This window comes from Triticum aestivum, chromosome 2B (assembly GCF_018294505.1).
Source record: "Triticum aestivum cultivar Chinese Spring chromosome 2B, IWGSC CS RefSeq v2.1, whole genome shotgun sequence".
Taxonomy (NCBI): Eukaryota; Viridiplantae; Streptophyta; class Magnoliopsida; order Poales; family Poaceae; genus Triticum; species Triticum aestivum.
This window is the reverse complement of record NC_057798.1, coordinates 745,450,500-745,474,109: the sequence shown is the minus strand read 5'-3', so window position 1 is coordinate 745,474,109 and position 23,610 is coordinate 745,450,500. Positions and strand designations below refer to the sequence as shown.

At 47.3% G+C, this 23,610-nt stretch overlaps 1 pseudogene; it reads right to left on the bottom strand.

Moving 5' to 3' along the window:
- Nucleotides 1-22,703: 22,703 nt before the first annotated feature.
- LOC123039541 (uncharacterized) lies at nucleotides 22,704-23,249 on the bottom strand (annotated as a pseudogene).
- Between the last annotated feature and the right edge of the window lie 361 nt (nucleotides 23,250-23,610).

The following is a 23,610-nucleotide window of genomic DNA, read 5'->3' as shown; positions in this document are numbered from 1 at the left end:
AAAACTAGTAACAAACAAAAATTTTGTATAGAACTATTGTCAAAAATGTTTCAGAACCGTTTGACTTTCCGATAAAAAATGTAAAATCATGCACTATAGCCAAAGTTTCTGTTTTTACACCGCAAAAACCAAACAAGCAATCTAATCATCCTAAAAGCAAAACTTGGCACATTATTTTGTAATATAATGGATTAATACAAGGGGATAATTATTTTTGTTGAAAAGTTTCTGTAATTAAGATTCACAAAGTTTCCATTGGCATGAACAAAGTTCAAGGCATGCTCCCACTTTAACAATGCTCATCTCTCTTACTTTCACTTTTCTTTTTGAAAAGTTTTAGGTTCCCCACTTTATTTTTTTGTTTTTAAACTTTATAAAAGCACTCAACAGAAATAGAAGACTCTCTAAAACTTCTGGGTTGTCTCCCTGGCAGCGCTTTCTTTAAAGCCATTAAGCTAGGCATATAGTGCTAAAGTAATGGATCCAACAATTATTTGTAATTTGGTAGTGAGCACAATAGCATATATCATTTAATGACGAAATCTAACTCTCTTCATATGCATCGGCATGTCATAAAAGAACAATTCATGCACACAAAGTAAAGGCCAATGCATAATATAAACAGTTTCTTGCAATTTTATCGTGTTGGAAACATAGAGATGTGGAGATGTAGTTCCTCTCTCATAATAATTGGAAGTAGGAGCAGCAAACACATGCATATTACATTCATCAAAATTATCATGTGCAACGGTAAAAGGCAACCCATCAATATAACCCTTAATAGCACAAACCTCTCTATCATGCGTGGGTGAAATAGAAACAATTTCATTCTTAACATAAGGAACTATAGCAAGTTCATATCCATAAGCATCATTCATATTGGCATCATGGCCACAAGCATAACAAGCATCAAGTTCATCAAAGAGGGGTATTTCAATGAATCAATGGGATCATAGGAATTATCATAGCATTCATCCTTCGATAAGAACGAAGGGACATTAAACAATGTATGAGTTGGAGGGTTACTCTCATTAGAAGGTGGGCATGGGTAGCTAATCTGCTCTTCCTCCTTTTGTTGTTCGCTCTCCTCATCATCTTTTTCATCCGATGAGCTCACCGTTTCGGCAATTTCTTCTTCCATAGATTCCTGCAAAATACTAGTCTCTTCGTGGACAGCGGAGAATTTCTCAATAAATGCATCAATATCGGCATTGTATCCATAATTCTCATAGTGATATTTAAGTATAGCAAAATTTTCAAGCCTATAAATATCATCATCAAAAGCTTCATACTTTTCAAACAAAGATCCAATTTCATAAGCATCCTTAAAAGCAACAAATTCTTCTATTCGTTCCACATCATAGTAATCATATATACCATTAGCATAAGAAGCCAAGATTTCATTATCACTAAATCTGCATGAAAAGGGAAGGTGTGGAGCCTTCATCCTAGAGCAACAAGTATAATCATATCTCAAGCATAGTTTTCGAGCATACCAATGCAACATATGAATTTGATCCCATAATAGTTTCCCTTTTTTAGTCAAGCGATAATCCCTAAAGTATTCACGTTGATCGAACGTGTCTCTCATTATATAATTGAATGGGGTTTTCTCAGGATTATTAAAGTAGTGCATAATATCTTTCACATAATGAGCATCGAGGGTTTTAGGAGGTTCCCCATCTCCATGAGTAGCAAGTACACCTTTTTTTTGGTATTTCGTGTTCCATATCCATAACTCAAGATAGAGAACAACTTAGAACAATAAATAAAATCTACTTAGTGATAAGGCAAACAAGCACACACGAGAATATTCACCCCACGCTATTGCTCCCCAGCAACGGCGCCAGAAAAAGGTCTTGATAACCCACAAGTATAGGGGATCAGTTGTAGCCTGTTTCGATAAGTAAGAGTGTCGAACCCAACGAGGAGCTAAAGGTAGAACAAATATTTCCTCAAGTTCTATCGACCACCGATACAACTCTACGCATGCTTAACGTTCACTTTACCTAGAACAAGTATGAAACTAGAAGTACTTTGTAGGTGTTATGGGATAGGTTTGCAAGATAATAAAGAGGACGTAAATAAAAAGTAGGGGCTGTTTAGATGAACACACAACTAAGTTAGTTTTAGTAGAGAGCTTTTTGTCACGAGAAAGTTATTTGTCCCTAGGCAATCGATAACTAGACTAGTAATCACTATTGCAATTTTATATGAGGGAGAGGCATAAGCTAACATACTTTCTCTCCTTTGATAATATGCACTTATGATTGGAACTCTAGCAAGCATCCGCAAATACTAAAGATCATTAAGGTAAAAGCCAACCATAGCATTAAAGTATCAAGTCCTCTTTATTTCCATACGCAAACAACCTACTTACTCGGGTCTGTGCTTCTGTCACTAACGCCACCCACCATAAGCAAATCATGAACATATTGCAAACCCTACAGCGGGGATCCCTCATGCTTGCGCGACACGTAGAGCACAATAGGACAACACCAATAATAAAACATGCAACTCAAACCAATCATGATCATCAATGAACCCATAGGACAAAACAGATCTACTCAAACATCATAGGATAGCCATACATCGTTGGGAAATAATATATAGCGTTGAGCACCATGTTCAAGTAGAGATTACAGCGGGTAAAAGAGATGTTACACCACTGCATAGAGGGGGGAAGAGTTGGTGATGACGGCGGTGAAGTTGTTGGTGTAGATCATTGTCGCGATGATGGCCCCGGCGGCGTTCCATGGCCACAGGGAGAGAGGGGGACATAGCCCCCCTCCTTCTTCTTCTTCCTTGATCTTCCCTCTAGATGGGAGAAGGGTTTCCCCTCTGGTCCATGGCCTCCATGGCGGCGGAGGGGCGAGAGCCCCTCTGAGATTGGATCTCTCTCTCTCTCTCTCTCTCTCTCTCTCTCTCTCTCTCTCTCTCTCTCTCTCTCTCTCTCTCTCTCTCTCTCTCTGTTTCCTTCTGTTTCGGCGCCCCCTGATTCTGTCCTTCCACGGTTTCTTAAATTTTCGGAGATCCATAACTCCGATTGGGCTGTACTTTGGACACGATTTTTGTCAGGATATTGGCTTTCTTGCGGTGAAAGAAGGGCACCAACCGCCTTACGGAGTGGCCACGAGGGCCCAGGGCGCTCCCCCTGCCTCGTGGACTCCTCGGGCATCGTCTCGCGTTGATTCTTTTTCCCGAAAATCACATATATTCCAAAAAAATATTCCTGCGAAATAGAAAACATGCAACAAACAGGAACTGGCACTGGGCACTGGATTGATAAGTTAGTGCCAAAAATAGTATTAAAAGTTGCCAAAAATATATAAAAATTGTGGAATATTGGCATGGAACAATAAAAAATTATAGATACGATGGAGACATATCATGGCTCCCCTTATATAAGTTTTCTGGCTATGTCCCTACCAACCAACATATGCATGTCGCTCCATGCATGGCTCTTTCTCTTCCCTGGATGAGCAATCTCAAGAAAATACATTAGCTCCAACATTTTAATGCAATAGAAATCAAGTTAAGGAGAAATGTTTGTCATTTAAAAGCAGTCAACTGTACACTTGAAATACCGATGAAGTAAATATGTGTGATTTTAATAAAACTAAGGATTGAGATACTTGCCACACTCTTTTACTTATTATTATTATTATTATTATTATTATTATTATTATTATTATTATTATTATTATTATTATTATTATTATTATTATTATTATTATTATTATTATTATTAGAGTTGTAAGGAAATGTAAATGTTTGTCATTTACTTTTCCTTACAACTCCACCACCACAATCCACTACACGGTTACATCTTTAAGTACTTACAATGAATTCTTAATTTTTGCACTTATCAATTCCTTTTGTTACTTGTGTGATCTATACTTTCATGTATCAAAAAGTTCTGCAATGGATCTCCCACACTTATGGCATATCAATGTTCACATGATCTTGGGAAATCTGGAACCGAAGGAATGCACTGGTGTTTTCGAACATTTATGCCTTGCCCAGGACTATCCTTGCAAACATCAAATATTAGATTCCATGCTGGCCCATTGCAGGGTGAGGCACTTGAGTGTGATCATGTTGCGAGAGTAGTTCCATTAATGTTTTGCCACCTTTGAGCGAGTGTTGTACCCTATCAACCTTGTTCTCAATCAATGAAAATGTGAGAAAGCTTTCGCCCATGTTGAACAAATAATAGCACAAATTGGTCAAATCCACAAACACCATAGCACACAACAACCTATATCCGTGTTCTTCTTCCACTTACCTTCTTGCGGCGAGGAGCTGATTGGCCTGGTTGAGAAAGTGGACCTGGGCGAGCTCCATGAGGCAACCTACATTCTCTAGTGTTTCAGGATGCCGGGGATGAGCTCCATGAGGCCTAACATGCTCCGTTAGTCATGGTTTCAGGGGATGAGCTATGGTCATGAGCGAGGTCCAGGGCGGACGGCAGCCTGCTATGGGGGTTGGGAGGAAAGCGATGAAAGCCGATGAAACAGGAGGAGGGCAGGCCATTAGAGTCGGGCGACTCGCGTCGGTAGGGGAGGGCAGCTGCAGGTGCACCACGACATCTAGTGCCCGTGGCAGCTAGGGTTGTTGGATGGGGGCGAGGGGAATGTGAGCTGAATGAAGAGGCAAGGGGAATGAAAGGATTTCTTGCTCATACACATACGAGGTAGCTTCACTTGGCAAACTTTCGGTGGAGCTCACTTTCCCGGCTTCTCAACTCTTCACAATTTAAATTAAGCTTCTCCTGAGTAACTCTACGAGTTACCTAGCTCGGCCCAGCTCCGGACCCAGAGTTGGAGGAACCGGGAGCGAGGAAGCTACCGAATAAGCCCTAAGATAGTACCAAATTGTCAAATTCCTACCATTTTATCAATGAATAAAGATCTAGAACGTGTGTCTAGCAAAGTCCTTATCATCTCGACAATAGTAAGCTTATCTTATTTCTTATCAAAGTATACAGTGCACAAACTCTGCAGCAATAACTAGCAGGTGTAGCTCTTGTATTTTCAACACTTCTCTAGAGTGGAATTTGGGCTTAAGCTTAGAGCAACCCTAGCAGATGCGCCATATTTTGGATCCTAAACCTATACGAAGGCAGTCGCTATAAATTATGGAGGCTCCATAGTCGTGCAAATTCATAATCACTGTAACCAGATCCTCCCTACAAGAATCCATGCCGGACCCTTTTCCCATTGGCATAGAAGCTATTTCTTCCCCATCACATCAAATAACGATGGATGCTTCTAACCAACAACAATTTCTAGTACAATTTGAAGATTAAAAAACATAGATTTCTTCACAATCTAGTTCGCTCTCGTCCCCTATTTGCAAATGGCCCTGCAAACAAGGGATGATTCAGCGGCTGTCACTTCCATGGTCACACGGTCTACGTACTTTGGTGTGTCCTGCATGCGGGAGATGGCCACATCTTTGATGCGCTGCATGAGCGCATCCATTTCTACGAAGGAGGTCGTCGTGATCTGTGTTAGGTAGCAATGGCGGCGTGGAATCAGGCCCGCAAGATGGCTAATTTAGCCTTGCGGAGCGCGTCCTCCTTGACCCACACAGAATAGTCCCGTTCACTCTGCCCAAATTCTGTCTCGGTGCAATCTTGTTTGGTCTCGTCAGGGAAAGGTCCGCAAGGAGGGTTGACAACCCGGACAAGGTTCATGGGGAAGATGGAGTGATGCCAACGAAGGAGATAGAGTGCCGCAAACGAAGGGGGGAATGGAGTGCCATCAGTGAATGGAAGGTGGAGTAGCGACGGGGAAAGGGAAGATGGCTGCCACCCAGAGGGGTGTGGGCCAGTTTATATACCATGAATACACACGCTCCGACGAAAAACGGTGGCGGATGTTTCACGCACATGTGGGAAATGAGTTGAAAATATGACGATGACCATTAATATGTGATCTTCCCGGTGGAAGGTGGGATGAAATCGGGCTGAAATTTCACCCCTATGTGAGTGGTTGGGTTTGAAGCACGCTCCAAAAGCTATGCAGGCCGAGGCTGCTACGACAACTCTGCTAAACTGATTCTTTCAAGCACCCGTCACCAAACTGGTGGTTAGTTACTGTATCATTTCTGTACTAAATTAAAGCGAGCACCCAACTATTCCGTGTGATAGAATTTAAAAAATTTAAGACCCCTGAGATCTAGTCCGCAATAATAAAACCCAAATTAGCAGCATATGATTTTTCTAGTATCCTTGAATTATTTATGATAGTACCGGGTACATAGCAGCATATCCTACGGTTTAGAAAGAACTTCCAAAAGGCAAAATCAACAACAAATTAATCTTTTAAGGGAAGCGCGGGGACGCCAGCGCACCAACCAAAGATACCGTCGATTGGCCCAGAGTCATTCGATATGTACCCGCAGAGCCGCCAGATCTGCCCCCATCCTCCCCCTTCGTCAATCCCTCGCACGGGAAAAAGGAGGACACAACGCCGACCGTCTCGCCTCGCCTCCTCGTCTTCTCGATGCAGCCCCGTTGCGGTGCGGCGCTGTCCTGCTGGCTTACTGGGAAGCAGGCCCACCTCTGCTCTATTGGCCCTATCGAGCTCCGGTGCAGCACCGCCAACCTCGTTGTGCCATGCGTTCGTTGTCGTTACAGCAAAAAGCCCACCAACCATTTGCAGCCCCATCGTCCATTGCAACTTCTGGTCAACGATGGTGCCAGCCCCCTGTCCCAGACTTATCCCCGAGCAGTTTTTGGCATGGTCGTCGTTGCAAAAACGAGAAGATGGTTGTAGCAAAAAAGTAGATTGCCTCCAGCAAAATCAAAAGATGGTGCTAGCAAAAATTAGGCCGATTCTTGCAAATTAAAACAAGGTGGTAGCAAAAATTGTAGATGGTTGCAGCAAAAACAACATCGAAGGTTTGCAACTCTGGCTCTCCTCCATTCCCGTCGTAGCTTCAGTCCGCGCCATTCTCAGCATCGCCGTCCTGGTGCTTGTCGCCCCGATTGCATGGCGGCACGGTTACAGCATCTGGACACCACGGTTCCAGCATCCGCTCCCCATGGGTTGCAACAGCCATTGGCATGATCACCACGGGCAGCTGTGACCGGCCAAATTCATGGTGTGATTCCAACAAAACAGCGACACGGTTCCAGCAAAAAAAAAGCACTCTGTCACTGGTGGCAGCAAAAAATCTCACCAGTACCAGCAGGAACAAAGGCCGGTCCTAGCTCGTGATTTGCCAGTTGTAACTTCTTCGAGTTGCGGCCGATATTGCTTCCAACTCATTGCCCCGTTGCTTCCAGCTTCTCTGTCGGCAAGTTACAACAAAAATGCTTGTCGGTTGCAGCAACCCGTGGCAACCCGCGGTCATCCTCGGTCACCGACGGCGCACACCACCAGCTACCACTCCTGCTCGCCGTTGTTGTAGCATGGTCGATGCCGGTTGAAGCACCCCGGCGCCGCGGTTGTTACACCTTCGAGTTGCAGGAATAGCAAGCTGGGTTGCCGCACGGCCACGCAGATGGATGGGTGGCTGCTTGCCAGAGCAGCGCGGGGCGGGTGGATGGTGTCCGCTTGCCGGAGTAGCACTGGCAAGTGGATGATGGCCGCTCGCCGGAGGAGCGGCAGGGGGTGTGCTCTGATTTGGGGGAGAAACCATTGTGTTGACAGAGCGAAAGGATAAGGGAGACGCTGCGAACGGCTTGCTGGCCCACGAGGTGACTCGTGGTGGGTAGACGTAGCACAAGCAGAGCCGGGAGATTGTGCGCGATCATAGGCTATGCGCGTCGTCCGGCGCAACGTTCACCCGGCATGCCAGATATAAGTGCTTCCTTTTTTTAAAAGTGTCCCTTGAAAATTTGGCTCCAAGGTTTTTTTTGTCGGGCGCAAGAATAAGCAAAACGATCGACCATCCAAAAACATTTTTCTAGGGAGACCATCCAAGTACGTTTGGTTTATCTCTCAAACAACAAAAATAAAAAATCGACTGCATTTGGAAAACGATACGGAACCGGATTTTGGGCTGGATTCGGACCTAGCATCTATTCATCTGGTATTCGAGTCGGAGTCAGATACCGTAGGGTAATCGGCCGATGGATACATATATACGGGAACGTCGGCGGTCTCCTCCTCTGCATCCATCCATCCATTGTCGCCGAGACAACCGCATACCATACACATCGATCCCGCCGGGACAACCGCATACCAGCGTAAACTGTTTGCCGCGAGCCCGGGACGCACATGACGAACACATTCAGGATGTGTCCCGGCACCGGAACGAGCCATATCCTTCTTCCTAGGGCGGCGCCGGGCTACGCAGGCTCCAAGCGGACGCTGGCTGTGTACGACCCTGCAGCGGCACAGCAACGGGCCGGTGCGGTGAGACTCTCTGCGGACGCCGGTGCACTGGTGGCATCACCCGTGGGCGTGGCCGGCGAGCCCATCAAGGCAGTGCCGCTGGCTGCCGCCGCTCCCAAGGAGAGAGCTGAGCCGCCGGGGATACGCGCACCCAAGGGCCTGCTCGCGCACCTGAGCCTCCGCCTCGATCTGCCCGTGCACTTCATCGACGAGAAGACCGTGACCGCCACCGACGTGGATCCGCAGCAGAACCGGTTCCGCCTCCCAATCGACGGCGTGATGCACAACCTCCGCCCGGTCCTCTCCCACCTAGATCGCCAGGCCGCCAACCTGGTGCACGTGGAAGCCCCGAGACCAAGACTGCCGAAGCTACCCAAGGTTCCTGGGGAGAAGACGAAGAAGAGAAGGGGAAGGGAGCAGGGCGGCCTTCCCGTGCTCGTGATCGAGCGCTACGCCGGCATCAGGGAGCTGCAGCTGACGCGGTGGGAGAGCAGCGGCGTCTGCGTCATGGACTTCATCAACAACTGCGGCTTCAGTGTGGGTGACGTGGTGGAGATCTGGGCTTTCAAGGAGAAAGGCTTGCGTTTGTTCGGAGTGGATATCTACGAGGAGGGGTACCAGGAGAGCCCTTTATGCGTTCTGTTCATCAAGAAAGACCAGATGCTACCACCATCCCATGCTCTAGTAGTTTCCGATGGAGAAGAGGAAACAGCACAAGGCCACGCACCCTAGCTAGTTCCCTAGTTGTTCTGGCATGTAGAATTGTACAAACATGTTTGTTCTATGGTAGTGTTGCGACTTGATTCTTTTCTTTTTTGATTGAAGTCGTGGTGTTGAGACTTGCATGGAATCTGCGTTGATATAATACAATCCCTGTTTTGTCCGAGATACAAATAAGACATATCTCATTTAGTTTATCTCTAGCGAAAGAGACAACATTCATCAAATCAGAAAATCGACGAAAATATATCTTACAGTTCGACGGCCTAGCCAAAGTGAAGAATACTGGAGCAAATTCCCTACACCAAACAAACTACATATCATGCATGTATGCATAAGGACCAGCTTCCTCCTCCTAGGGGAAGATTAAACCTCAATCATGGCATGTCCACCACCATGAGGTGCTCCCTCATTTCTTCGCTCGTCTCGTGCCCAGAAGTGACAATAACCTTTTTTCCCTTGTGTTCTGCTTTCAGACTCTTTGAATAATGCTAATGTTGGGTTGTGTGTGTGTGTGTGGCCCATATGCCCACTCTAGTATACATATATATTGTACCCATACCTGTACCAAGTAAGAGAGAATTCCAGAATTTTCCCGAAACATAACATGGTGTCAGAGCATCAGGGGGAGGCGCTTGGTCCTGGAGGTCGCCGGCAGTAAATCGGCGGCGTGGGGCGTAGCTCCGGCCTTTGGGGGCGTGAGTACTGGCGGAGGTGTTGTTGCAAGGTGTGCGGAAGTGCGGAGATAGCGGTCGGCAACAAGGGCAAGTGCAGCAAGCTACGGCTGTGGAGAAGAAGCTGGTGAGGTGTGTCTCGTGAAGAAGTTGCAGGTGTGGTGTGCAGCCAGGAGGGAGAGGCGCCCCTAGATTGGATCTGGCTGTGTGTAGGGCAGGGGAAGAGGTGAGATTTGGCAGCAGTGTACACACACGTACAGGGATTTGAAGCTCGTGCGGTGCTGCATCTGAAAAACTCATACACTTGGTGAGGAGAAGATTTGGGCAAGGGAGAAGTTGACTTGCTGTGAACAGCTACTTGGGTTCACCTCTGACTGCCTAACAGAAAAGTGAGGTGCAGTAGTGAAATCAGCTGTTAGTGCTCCTCATCTGCAAGTTCAAGGTGGAGCAACGATGGGGGAGAACCAATTAATTGAGAAAGTACTTGAGAAACTAGCTCAACTTATTACGACAAAGGTGAGCGACCATCACCTTCAGGCAATGTGATTGTCGCTCAGCCGGAGTCGATTCAGAAAATAGAATTGATGCCTAATGAAATCAAATTGGAGGGCGTCAAAAATTATTTGAGCTGGTCAAGGAGGGCATTGCTGATCTTGAAAACAAAGGGACTTGAGAGCTTTGTTAATGGAGAAGCACTTGAGCCATTGGACAAGAAATGTGCAGAATGGAGGACTTGGAGTACCACCAATTCCCTGATTGTGGCATGGATATTAAATTCCCTATCTCCAACCATCGCTACAACAATTGAGACAATATCAAGTGGAACTGAGGTATGGAAAACTCTTTCAAAATTGTACTCTGGCGAGGGTAATGTGATGTTGATGGTTGAGACAGAGGAGAAAGTGAGTGATCTGAGGCAGGGGGAGCTTTGCGTAATGGAGTATATCGCAGAGTTGCAACATTTGTGGGCTGATCTAGATCACTATGACCCCCTTGATTTACCTCCTGCAGAATGCATATCGAATATGAAGAAGTGGATTGAGCGCAGACGTGTGATATAATTCCTTAAGGGTCTCAACTCTGAATTTGAGGGTCGGTGTGCTACTATGCTCCATCAGCCTACTCTCCCTAGCTTGGAGGAAGCAATAGCTGCTATTGCACAAGAGGAGGTCTGGCTGAAGGTGATGAAAAGCAATATAGTAACTCCATCTCGACCCGCCTTTATAGTAACCAGGAATAATGAGACCAGAGAGTGTTTCAATTGTGGTGAGGTGGGACACTTGAGTCGTGATTGTGATGCCCCGTGCAAGGCAACTCGTGGGCGGAGGAGAGGAAATGACCGAGGCCGGCCAAGAGGATTTAGAGGTGGAGTTAGAGGTCGAGGATATATGATTGGTCACAAAGCAAATGTGGCGGTCCAAGACGAGCAATCGTATGACAAAGTTCAGGTCTTCGCAAAAGAGTTAGAAGAGTTGAGGAAACTAAAAAAAGGATGGAGAGTATGGGTGGTAAAGACCAAGACCCCACATTTGGTGATTTTGCTCACTTTGCCAATGCTAATGAAGCTAACTGTGCTCATACATCTACATTATCGCTAGTGTCACAACCAGATTGGATTCTGGACTCCGGTGCATCTAAACACGTAACGGGTACATTGAATGTGTTTGAGTCATATACTGAGTATCCTCCCACACATAAAGAATCTATACAAACAGCCGATGGCACCTCAAATCCCATTAAAGGTGTTGGTACAGTGCAATGCACACCTCTTATTAAATTTTCTTCAGTTTTGCACGTTACTGCTTTTCCGACCAACCTTATGTCAATGAGTGCTTTGATTTATGACTTGGATTGTCGGATAATCGTTGACCTAAAAATATGTCTAATTCAGGAGAGGCGAATAGGGAGGAAGCTTGGGACTGGAACCAGGCGTAATGGGCTATGGTACATGGATCATGAGGTACCCGATAATGCATTGTGTACGGTGCTGGCAGTAATGATGGGAGAGAAAGAAGCTACAATGATGCTTTTTGATTGTAGAATGGGGCATATGTCTTTTGATAAAATGACTAAGGTCTTTCCTGATGTAATGTGTGGGGTGGATAAGAACAAGTTTTTGTGTGATGCTTGTGAGTTTGGCAAACACACAAGGACATATTATGTGAGTAGAGGGATTAGGAGTATATCTCCTTTTGTACTCGTTCATTCAGATGTGTGGACATGTCCTGTTATCTCTGTTAGTGGAATGAAGTGTTTTGTTACATTTATTGACGGTTACTCTTGCATGACATGGATATACCTTATGAGGCACAAGGATGAGGTGTTCAAATGTTTTCTGGATTTTTATGCTTATGTGAAAAGTCGATTCAACACACAGATCCAGATTATTCGGACAGATAATGGGACAGAGTATGTGAACAAGGAATTTGGTTCTTTTATGTCGTCACATGGTATATTGCATCAAACCTCATGTCCACATACACCTCCTCAGAGAATGGAGTGGCTGAAAGGAAAAATCGTCACATCTTGGAGGTGGCTCAATCATTGATGTACACGATGAACGTGCCAAAAAATTTGTGGAGTGAGGCTGTAATGACAGCTACATATCTCATCAACTGCATGCCATCCAAAGTGGTTGGGATGAAGACTCCATGTGAAATACTGCTAGGTGAGAACAAGTTTGTGGTCCCACCCAAAGTTTTTTGATGCACTTGTTTTGTTTGAAGGAAATATGCCCTAGAGGCAATAACAAAGTTATTATTTATTTCCTTATTTCATGATAAATGTTTATTATTCATGCTAGAATTGTATTAACCGGAAACATAATACATGTGTGAATACATAGACAAACATAATGTCACTAGTATACCTCTACTTGACTAGCTCGTTAATCAAAGATGGTTAAGTTTTCTAACCATAGAAATGAGTTGTTATTTGATTAATGGGATCACATTATTAGGAGAATGATGTGATTGACTTGAACCATTCCGTTATCTTAGCACTTGATCGTTTAGTATGTTGCTATTGCTTTCTTTATGACTTATACATGTTCCTATGACTATGAGATTATGCAACTTCCGTTTACCAGAGGAACACTTAGTGTGCTACCAAACGTCACAACGTAACTGGCTGATTATAAAGGAGCTCTACAGGTGTCTCCAAAGGTACTTGTTGGGTTGGCGTATTTAGATATTAGGATTTGTCACTCCGATTGTCGGAGAGGTATCTCTGGGCCCACTCAGTAATGCACATCACTATAAGCCTTGCAAGCATTGCAACTAATTAGTTGGTTGCGGGATGATGTATTACGGAATGAGTAAAGAGACTTGCCGGTAACGAGTTTGAACTAGGTATTGGATACCGATGATCAAATCTCGGGCAAGTAACATACCGATGACAAAGGGAACAACGTATGTTGTTATGCGGTTTGACCGATTAAAGATCTTCGTAGAATATGTAGGAGCCAATATGAGCATCCAGGTTCCACTATTGGTTATTGACTGGAGACGTGTCTCGGTCATGTCTACATAGTTCTCGAACCCATAGGGTCCGCACGCTTAAAGTTAGATGACAGTTATATTATGAGTTTATGTGTTTTGATGTACCGAAGGAGTTCGGAGTCCCAGATGAGATCGGGGACATGACGAGGAGTCTCGAAATGGTAGAGACTAAAGATCGATATATTGGACGACTATATTCGGACTTCGGAAAGGTTCCAAGTGATTCGGGTATTTTTCGGAGTACCGGAGAGTTACGGGAATTTGTAGTGGGCCTTAATGGGCCATACGGGAAAGGAGAGAAAGGCCTCAAAGGGTGGCCGCATCCCTCCCCATGGACTGGTCCGAATTGGACAAGGGAGGGGGGGGGGGCGCCCCCTTCCTTCCTTCTCCTTCTCCCTTACCTTTCTCCTACTCCAACTTGGAAGGGGGGCAATCCTACTCCCGATGGGAGTAGGACTCCGCTATGGCGCGCCCAAAGAGAGGGCCGGCCCTCCCCTCCTCTACTCCTTTATATACGGGGAGGGAGGCACCCGATGGAGACACAACAATTGATCTCTTGATCTCTTAGCCATGTGTGATGCCCCCTTCCACCATAGTCCTCCTCAATAATATTGTAGCGGTGCTTAGGCGAAGCCCTGCGATGGTAGAACATCAAGATCGTCACCATGCCGTCGTGCTGACGGAACTCTCCCTCGACACTCGGCTGGATCGGAGTTCAAGGGACGTCATCGAGCTGAATGTGTGCTAGAACTCGGAGGTGTCGTAGTTTCGGTGCTTGATTGGTCGGGCCGTGAAGACGTACGACTACATCAACCGTGTTGTTCTAACGCTTCCGCTTTCGGTCTATGAGGTACGTGGACAACACTCTCCCCTCTTGTTGCTATGCATCACCATGATCTTGCGTGTGCGTAGAAATTTTTTGAAATTACTACGTTACACAACATTGTTAGGGATCATAGACCCTCGGTGGGGAAGCTAGATCCACGTGTAGTGAAATGCATCTTGGATACCCTTCTGGACAAAAAGGCTACAAGTGTTGGAGTCCTAGTGAGCGACACACATTTGTGAGCATGGATGTAACATTTAGAGAATTTGAGCCATTTTATGGTGAGAAGATTGACCTCAGCTCGTTGTTTGATCTTGAAACCCCTCATGTTGACGGCGATGGTCGAAAGGGAGAGCATTTACCAAATACCAAGAATGATGAAGAAGTAAGGAGGTCAAAGGTAGTAACTTGTAATGCCCCGAGGCCTATGCGCCAGGTGTCTTCCAGTTATTCGTTGTCGTTGCCATGTCATTTGCTTGCGTGTTGCACTTTGCCAGGGTGCCAGGGTGCAAGAAAGTAAATACGGCCACGTACGTACATACGGGCGAGGTCTCCAACGCCTACTCGCACATACGTACGGCCATGGCTCGTGTACATGGCTGGGTCGAAATGGAGAAACTGCATCATTGTCGTGTTCATCGGGAGGCAACGGAATGCGTCGTGTTCATCGGGAGGCAATGGAATGCGTGGGAGCCGACCGGCTTGGACAGAAGAGCCGATGAAAACGAGGCCTAGCGTACCGCAGAACGAAGGAAACGTCCTGGTATTCGACCGGCCACATTCGAAACGGGATCCTATTCATCGGGAGGGGTCTGGCGTACCGCAAAACGAAGGAAACGGACTTCTATTGGACCTCCTACGGTCGAAACGAGATCCTGTTGATCGGGAGGGGTGTGGCGTACTGCAAAACGGAGGAAACGGACTTGTGTTGGAGCGCTACGGTCAAAACGGGGGTCCTGTTAATCAGGAGGGCTGTGGCGTACCGTAAAACCGGACTTCGCGGGATACTGTTCATCTCCACCGTCGACCTCCTCCAGCCTCCACGGGCTACTGTTCATCCACCGTCGACCTCCTCCAGCCTCCACCTGCGACTGTTCATCCACGGGCTCCTGTTCATCCAGCCTCCACCGCGCGCTCCTCCACCGGCTATAGTTCAACCAGCCCTCTCCACGGGGTCCTGTTCAACCACCCCTCCACGGGCTACTGTTCATCCAGCCCTCCACCGGCTACTGTTCAACCAGCCCTCCATCGGCTACTGTTCAACCTTCCCTCCATTGGGTCCTGTTCATCCATGCTCAACCAGCTCGATCCATCGGGGTCCTGTTCATCCAGCGGCAACACCAGGGGGTCATGTTCATCCAACCCCCACCGGGAACTGTTCATCCATACCACCCAACAACGCTCACTGTTCATCTAGAGGCGGCATTGATCGGCTTCAGTTAGCAGCAGTAGCGAAGGAATCGCTCGATCGCTCTGGTTCAGTAACGCGTAGCCTGCAGTGCAATCGTTCAGGTTCAGTTAGGCGAATGTCTCGCTCGGGTTCAGTTAGAGCCGAACGCCTCGCACCCACGCGCGTACGTTTATGAGAGAAACGCGCATCGCTCAGTCCCCGACAACCCACCGTAATCAGGGACTCCCCGAAATTTTCCTCGCCCTCGCTTCTACCACGATTCTTTCCGTCATAGACGGCCGAAAGAATGTCATGCAGCTGCGTCTCCGGCCCACCCTGGACCAAAAGCCAATTTTCTTTCACAATTTTTTGTCATGGAAATAGGAGCTCACCACATCTATGATGATACCGGGTTTTGTCACAATTATCGTCATAGAAGTGTCATAGTATGACATAATTTTTTTTCGTTCGGCCCAAAATGTCACGGATGTGTCTTTTTTTTGTAGTGAAGGTAGCTTCGCTTGGCGAACTTTCGGTGGAGCTCACTTTCCCAGCTTCTCAACTCTTCATAATTTTAATTAAGCCTCTCCCGAGTAACTCCAGGAGTTACCTCGCTCGGCCCAGCTCCGGACCTGGAGTTGGAGGAACCGGGAGCGAGGAAGCTACCAAATAAGCCCTAAGATAATACCAAATTGTCAAATTCCTACCATTTTATCAACGAATCAAGAGCTAGAACGTGTGCCTAGCAAAGTCCTTATCATCTGGACAATAGGAAGCTTATCTTATTTCTTATCATCGTATATAGTGCAGAAACTCTGCAGTAGTAACTAGCAGGTGTAACTCTTGTATTTTCAACACTTTTCTAGAGCAGAACTGGGGCTTAAGATTAGAGAAACCCTAGAAGATGCGCCATATTTTGGATCCTAAAACCTATGCGAAGGTGACCGCTATAAATTATGGAGGCTCCATAGTCGTGCAAATTCATAATCACTGTAACCAGCCTCCCAAAAAAATCAATGTCTGACCCTTTTTCCATTGGCTTAGGAACTATTTCTTCCCCATCACATCAAATAAAAATGGATGCTTCTAACCAACAACAATTTCTAGTACAGTTTGAAGATTAAAAACATAGATTTCTTCACAATCTAGTTCGCTCTCGTCCCCTATTTGCAAATTGCCCTGCAAACAAGGGATGCTTCAGCGGCTGTCACTTCCGCGGTCATACAGTCTACGTACTTTGGTGTGTCCTGGACGCGGGAGATGGCCACATCTTTGAAGCGCTGCATGAGCGCGTCCATTTCTATGAAGGAGGTGGTCGTGATCTGTGCTAGGTAGCAATGGCGGCGTGGAATCAGGCCCGTCAGATGGCTAATTTAGCCTTGCGAAGAGCGTCCTCCTTGACCCACTCGGAATAGTCCCGTTCCCTCTGCCCAAATTCTGTCTCGGTGCGATCCTCTTTGGTCTCGTCAGGGAAAGGTCCGCAAGGAGGGTTGACAACCTGGACAAGGTTCATGGGAAAGATGCAGTGATGCCAACGGAGGAGGAGATAGAGTGGCGCAAATGAAGGGGAGAGTGGAGTGCCATCAGTGAATGGAAGGTGGAGTAGCGCCAGTGAAAGGAAAGATGGGTGCCACCCAAAGGGGGTTGGGCCAGTTTATATACCGTGAATATGCGTGCTCCGACAGAAAATGGTGACGGATTTTTCACGCACATGTGGGAAATGGGTCGAAAATATGACGAAGACCATTAATATGTGATCTTCCCGGTGGAAAGTGGGAAGAAATCGGGCTGAAATTTCACCCCTATGTGAGTGGTTGGGTTTGAAGCACACTCCAAAAGCTACGTAGGCCGAGGCCGCTACGGCGACTCTGCTAAACTGAGTCTTTCAAGCGCCCGTCATCAAACTGGTGGTTAGCTACTGTATTGTTGCTGTACTAAATTAAAGCGAGCACCCAAGAATTCCGTGTAATAGAATTTAAAAAATTCAAGAGCCCAGAGATCTAGTCCGCAATAATAAAACCCAAATTAGCAGCATATGATGTTTCTAGTGTCCTAGAATTATTTATGATAGTACCAGGTACATAGCAGCATACCCTACGGTTTAGAAAGAACATCCAAAAGGCAAAATCAACAGCAAATTACGATTTTTAAGGGAAGCGCTAGGACACCAGCGCACCAGCCCAAACATTTCGTCGATTGGCCCAGAGTCATTCGATATTTACCCACAGAGCCACCAGATCTGTCCCCATCCTCTCCCTTCGTCAATCCCTCGCATGGAAAAAAGGAGGACACCACGCCGACCCTCTCGCCTCGCCTCCTCGTCTTCTCAATGCAGAACCGTCGCGGTGGGGCGCTGTGCTGCTGGCTTGCCGGGAAGCAGGTCCACCTCTGCTCCATTGGCCCTATTGAGCTCTCGCTCGTGCAGCGCCGCCAACCTCACTGTGCCATGCGTTCGTTGTCGTTGCAGCAAAAAGCCCACCGACCATTTGTAGCCCTATCCTTTGCAACTTCTGGTCAACGATGGTGCCAGCCCCCTGTCCCAGTCTTATCCCCGAGCAGTTTTTGGCTTGGTCATCGTTGCAAAAACGCGAAGATGGTTGTAGCAAAAAAGTAGATTGCCTCCAGCAAAATCAAAAGATGGTGGTAGCAAAAATTAGGCTGATTCTTGCAAATGAAAACAAGGTGGTAGCAAAAAATGTAGATGGTTCCAGCAAAAACAACATCGAAGGTTTGCAACTCTAGCTCTCCTCCATTCCCGTGGTAGGTTCAGTCCACGCCATTCTCAGCATTACCGTCCTGGTGCTTGTCTCCTCTGATTGCATGGCGCCACGGTTACATCATCTGGGCACCACGGTTCCAGCATCAACTCCCCGTGGTTGCAACACCCGTCGGCATGATCACCAGTGCAGTTGTGACTGGCTAAATACATGGTGTGATTCCAACAATACAACGACATGTTTCTAGCAAAAAAAAGCTCTCTGTCACCGGTGGCAGCAAAAAATCTCACCAGTACCAGCAGGAACAAAGGTCGGTCCTAGCTCGTGATTTGCGGCTTGTAAAATGTTCGAGTTGCGGCCGATATTGATTGCAGCTCATTGCCCTATTGCTTCAAGCTTCTCTGTCGGCAAGTTACAACAAAAATGCTTGTCGGTTGCAGCAACCCGTGGAAACCCGCGGTCATCCCCGGTCATCGACGCCGCACACCACTGGCTATCACTCCTGCTCGCCACTATTGTAGCATGGTCGACGCCGGTTGAAGCACCCCGGCGTCGCGGTTGTAACACCTTCGAGCTACAGGAATAGCAAGCTGGGTTGCCTCACGGCCACACAAATGGATGGGTGGCCGCTTGCCGGAGCAGCAGGGCAGGTGGGTGGTGTCCGCTTGCCGGAGTAGCGCTGGCAAGTGGGCGGCAGCCGACAGGGGGTGTGCTCTGATTTGGGGGAGAAACCATTGTGTTGACTGAGCGAAGTGATAAGGGAGACGCTGCGAACGGCTTGCTGGCCCACGAGGTGATGCGTGGTGGGAAGACGTAGCACAAGCGGAGCCGGGAGATTGTGCGCGATCGTAGGCTATGCGCGTCGTCCGGCGCAACGTTCACCCCGCACGCCAGATATAAGTGTTTCCCTTTTGTTAAAGTGTCCCTTGAAATTTTGGCTCCAAGGTTTTTTTTTGTCGGGCGCAAGAAAAAGCAAAACGATCCACCATCCAAATACAGTTTTTCTAGGGAGACCATCCAAGTACATTTGGTTTATCTCTCAAACAAAAAAATAAAAAATCAACTGCATTTGGAATACGATACGGAACCGGATTTGGGCTGGATTCGGACATAGCATCTATTCATCTGGTATTCGAGTCGGAGTCAGATACCGTAGGCTAATCGGCCGACGGATACATATATAAGGGGACGTCGGCGGTCTCCTCCTCTTCATCCATCCATCCATTGTCGCCGAGACAACCGCATACGATACACATCGATCCCGCCGGGACAACCGCATACCAGCGTAAACTGTTTGCCGCGAGCCCGGGACGCACATGACGAACACATTCACGATGTGTCCCGGCACCGGAACGAGCCATATCCTTCTTCCTAGGGCGGCGCCGGGCTACGCAGGCTCCAAGCGGACGCTGGCTGTGTACGACCCTGCAGCGGCACAGCAACGGGCCGATGCGGTCAGACTCTCTGCGGACGCCGGTGCACTGGTGCCATCACCCGTGGGCGTGGCCGACGAACCCATCAAGGCAGTGCCGCAGGCTGCCGCCGCTCCCAAGCAGAGAGCTGAGCCGCCGGGGATACGCGCACCCAAGGGCCTGCTCGCGCACCTGAGCCTCCGCGTCGACCTGCCCGTGCACTTCATCGACGAGAAAACCGTGACCGCCACCGACGTGGATCCGCAGCAGAACCGGTTCCGCCTCCCAATCGACGGCGTGATACGCAACCTGCGCCCGGTCCTCTCCCACCTAGATCGCCAGGCCGCCAACCTGGTGCACGTGGAAGCCCCGAGACCAAGGCTGCCGAAGCTACCCAAGGTTCCTGGGGAGAAGACGAAGAAGAGAAGGGGAAGGGAGCACGGCGGCCTTCCCGTGCTCGTGATCGAGCGCGACGCCGGCATCAGGGAGCTGCAGCTGACGCGGTGGGAGAGCAGCGGCGTCTGCGTCATCAAGGGAGAGGGGTACATGGACTTCATCAACAACTGCGGCTTCAGTGTGGGTGACGTGGTGGAGATCTGGGCTTTCAAGCAGAAAGCCTTGCGTTTGTTCGGCGTGGATATCTACGAGGAGGGGTACCAGGAGAGCTCTCTCTACGTTCTCTTCATCAAGAAAGGCCGGATGCTACCACCACCCCATGCTCTAGTAGTTTCCGATGGAGGAGAGGAAACAGCACAAGAACACGAACCCTAGCTAGTTCCTTAGTGTTCTTGCGTGCAGAATTGTACAAACCTGTTTGTTCTATGGTAGTGTTGAGACTTGATTCTTTTCTTTTTTGAAGTCGTGGTGTTGAGACTTGAATGTAACCTGCGCTGATATAATACAGTCCTTGTTTTTTCCTTACAAAAAAGGCTTATCTCATTTAGTTTTTCTCTGGCAAAAGAGACGACATTCAACAAAGCAGAAAATCTATGAAAATATATCTACAGTTCGACGGCCTAGCCGAAGTGAAGAATACTGGAGCAAATGTTAACATTCCCTACACAAAACAAAACTACGTATCATACATGTGTGCATGAGGACCAGCTTCCTCCTCCTAGGCCAGTGGCGGAGCTAGACGCAGATTACGTCTAGCGCTGTGCTATGTTGAGTGATAAACTTCTATGATTTTCTATGCTTTGCATGAAAAAATTACAAAGGAAGTTGTTTCTAGGCCTGGGGCTATAGCCCTAGCTACCCCAGGCCTGTCTCCGCCACTGTCCTAGGCGAAGATTAAACCTCAATCATCGCATGTCCACCACCATGAGGTGCTCCCTCGTTTCTTCGCTCCTCTCGTGCGCAGAACTGACAACAATCTTTATTTTCCTTGGTTTCCGCTTTCACACTTTTTGAATAATGCTAATTCGTCTTTGTCAAATTCTTTTTTTTTTCAAATTGAAAGCGTTTTCTAGGTGCGGTTGCGATACAAAGTTAGTAGGGGGTCTGTACGATGGTCTTATACCAAAGATCACCATAAACTCATCAAAATGACACTTTGACTGTATTTAATACTCCCTCCGTCCGGAAATACTTGTCATTGAAATGGATGTATCTAGATATATTTTAGTTCTAGATACATCCATTTTGTTGACGAGTAATTCTGGACGGAGGGAGTATGTGAGGTCATCTTGTTTATCGTAGCTTAATATAATCCTATTAGGAGCAGTGTTGAGGGAAGATTGTTCCAAGACTTGGGGTCTTCAGAGACTCTCTGAGGTGAGCTCCAAAAAATTTCTCTTCCTTGACGTCGTCCTGAGTCAACGGAAACCTCAGACTCGACCCTAGGTTCCCAGACTAGTCTTGGAACTATGTGCCTCTACCCTTGATTTGATTCAAATGAGAGTGAGGGGACATGCACATGGACTTGACAAATTGTCAATGTTTCCCTCAAGGTGGTCGGTAGGAGGGACAACTACGATAATCTCGTCCACTAGTCCATGATGGGCTAGGGACGATGGAGCATGGTCCATGCTGGACCAGCTCACTCATCTCTCCATCATTTTACTCCCTCCATCCCAAAATTCTTGTCCTACATTTGTCTATATATGGATGTATCTAACACTAAAATGTAACTAGATACATCCGTATTTAGATAGATCTAAGACAAGAATTTTGGGACGGAGGGAGTATTTCATAGCAGGCTTCATCCTTTGAATTTCCGCTTCACCATATTTTTCTCTTTGACTTGTTGACAATAGCAAGTTGTTTAGACTTTTGTTGACATTGTCAATTTTATCATGTAGATGTTATGCAGGACGAAGGACCCCAAGTAGAACTTATTGTTCCCAAAACATAAATTTGCTAGTATTTCTAATGTTGTTTGAATATGGAAGTAACACACTCTGCCATGAAAAGGGATGGCTCGCCCTAATGTTAGTTACAACATTGGATCCCGCAAGAAGTATAAAGCCTCTCTCAATGCATATTTGCTTAGAGTAAGTTCAATTAAACTCTCCAATGCATATGGGCTTAGTCCGTTGTAGGTAAGGTTCTTTCAAATAGTTAGTTGTAGGATATTATGTGGACACTCAAGAAGCAGGGGGGAAAGAGGATATGGACTAGAAGATCCGGATGGGATCCAAATCTAACATTCTTAAGAAGTTGCTCCCCACTTCTCCCTATTCTCTCATCATGCAGCCCATCCACATCATCAAGTAGGTCTCATGTGTGAAACAGCCACATCACCGGTATTAAGTACATCATGTTCAACTTTTTGTTTCATCTCCGCGTTTAACTTCCGTCGTTGCCTGGCTAAACAAGTGGACTGCAATTGCCAACGTATGACCTTCCTCTATATGCTCTCGGCCCATCTAATTAGTTTTCCGCACGTACCTATTCATCTTCTTTCTTTGTCTAAAGAAACTATTCATCTACTTCTCCACTGGTCACCTTCTCCGCCAGATGGAGAAATTAAATGCAAAGTAATAATGTGAAACCAATAGATAGTCACCGAGGAGTCGTCTGCTCCTTTTATATATACTACACATCACCTAGCGAGATTGCCACTTGAATTGCGCTTGCAGCTTCACACGTCCTCTCCTCTCCTCCTTCACAGTTCACACCCACATCCAGGAAAAGCCACTAAAAATCTCTCCCTGCTGATGTGATGCGTGTGTCGGTGAGGCGGCGTCCGTGGTGCCCTGCTCCTCCTCTCCCTTCTCAGCCTCCATTCCAAAGAAGGTAGCTCCCCGCGTCGCTCTCGAGATTGGCTCTGGCCAGTTCACGGAAATCGTACCAACCGTTGGAACCCGGAGATGCCTTTCTTTCTGGCCTGGGAGGATACTCCGGTAGAAACGCGGGGATTGTCTCCGACAGGGATTCTTTCCCGCCTTGAAGCCGATGCTGTGTAGGGCGGGCCTTGGTTGATAGCGGCAACTTGGAGGGGCGGGGTCCTCTTCGTGTGCTTCGGGCGGGGCAGTGGCGGCGATGAGGAGAAATAGTCAGTGTGCGGAGCCGTGGTTCAATCCCAGGTCGGTGCGACGGCGGTGCATGGTGATGAACCTGCGGTCGTTGTCCTTGGAGGACCTGTCGCGGACGCTGGCGAGGACGAGCCTGCACGGATGCAGCTGCACCCTGAACGATCTCAAGTTAATCACTTCCATCTCCAACTTGCCTCAGCCCCGTCTACAGAGCCTCCGTTGACCCGCGGCCGTCGCCGGACTCCCCCTGCAGCGAGTTACCGCCAACTATCTTGACCTCGACAGTGACGGCATCTAGGAGCACCGCCAGGGGCTGTCCTAAATTTCTACCAGATGCCTTGTGTGGCCGACTGCAAAAGGCACACCAACACAGAAGTACAGGCTACCACGAACAAGAAAAATGGCCATGGGCACTGATCCACCTTTTGATCCTGATCTCGCATCCCCTATCCACCTGTATCTATATGTTTTACTGTGCATATTTGTTGCAATGGAAAGGAACATGACACCTTCCGGTGATAGGGCCATGACCATGAGTATTCTG